At 63.6% G+C, this 867-nt stretch overlaps 1 protein-coding gene across 2 annotated transcripts in view; it reads left to right on the top strand.

Moving 5' to 3' along the window:
* Positions 1-542: 542 nt before the first annotated feature.
* Positions 543-867, top strand: part of TSKU (tsukushi, small leucine rich proteoglycan) — a 17,661-nt gene continuing 17,336 nt past the window's right edge. The window contains exon 1 of one of the 2 annotated variants that reach the window (XM_031062306.1): positions 543-737. The gene's annotated coding sequence lies outside the window, so the exon portion shown is untranslated. The remainder of the gene's footprint in view (positions 738-867) is intronic. The other variant, XM_005427393.2, reaches the window with a different exon arrangement.

The following is an 867-nucleotide window of genomic DNA, read 5'->3' as shown; positions in this document are numbered from 1 at the left end:
GCCCCCTCGGCCCGCACCCCTCCCTGACCCCGCATCCCCTCCCTGACCCCCACCCCTTCCTTGCGCCCTCCATCCCCTCCTGGCCCCTGCACACCTCTCTGCATCCCCTTCCAAAGTTCCCCGCGTGTGCAGAAGCGTGGGGCTCATTTTTGGGGAGGGGGGACGCTGGGCTGAGCCCTCCCTGCCGCCTCCCCGGGGATGAGCAGGGCCAGCCCCGGGGGTCCCTGCTGCCCAGCCCCCCCAGCCTCAGAGTACGGAAACTTTTTCCGTGTGATGAGTTTTTCCTCGCGAGGGGGTCCAGAGGCCGCGGGTGCAGGGTAGGGGGAAGGACAGAAGTCTCGGTTGGAAGCAAACTACTTTTTTCCCCACCTCTGGTTTTTCCAGAGGGGGAACTTCGCGGTGCGGTGGGGGCGTACGAGCCCCCAGCCCGGCTGCCCTCCCGGGATGAAGCGTCTCCAGCTGGAATCCTTTCACTTCTCTTTCCCCCAGTGGAATGGTGGTTTCTAGAGGTCTCGGGATCGCCACGGCTGCAGAGTAATCCGAGCAGCAGCTGGAGGCTCCGCACCGCCTCCCGTGCCCGGCTTCGGGGCTTTGATTTCACACAGGGCTCCCTGTCTCCCCTCCTCTCCCTCCTCCTCCTCCTCCCCGGGCCCTCCCCTCAGCTCTCGGGAGCGAAGAGAAGCTTTTTGGTGGATTTCTGGTGCTGGGAGGCTCGCAGGGTCTGGAGCTTACTCAAGGTAAGGAGAGAAAGGAGAAGGAAAGGAAAGCTTAGAGAGGTCGGCTGGATGGGGGGTAGAAGCTGGAAGGTGCAGAGGGGGGGTCCTTTCCCCCCGGGTTGTATTGATAAAGGCATGGCAAAGGCATTCC

The sequence above is a fragment of the Geospiza fortis genome, unplaced genomic scaffold (assembly GCF_000277835.1).
Source record: "Geospiza fortis unplaced genomic scaffold, GeoFor_1.0 scaffold286, whole genome shotgun sequence".
Classification (NCBI taxonomy): Eukaryota; Metazoa; Chordata; class Aves; order Passeriformes; family Thraupidae; genus Geospiza; species Geospiza fortis.
The sequence above is the reverse complement of the archived record's forward strand: the minus strand, read 5'-3'. Positions and strand labels throughout refer to the sequence as shown.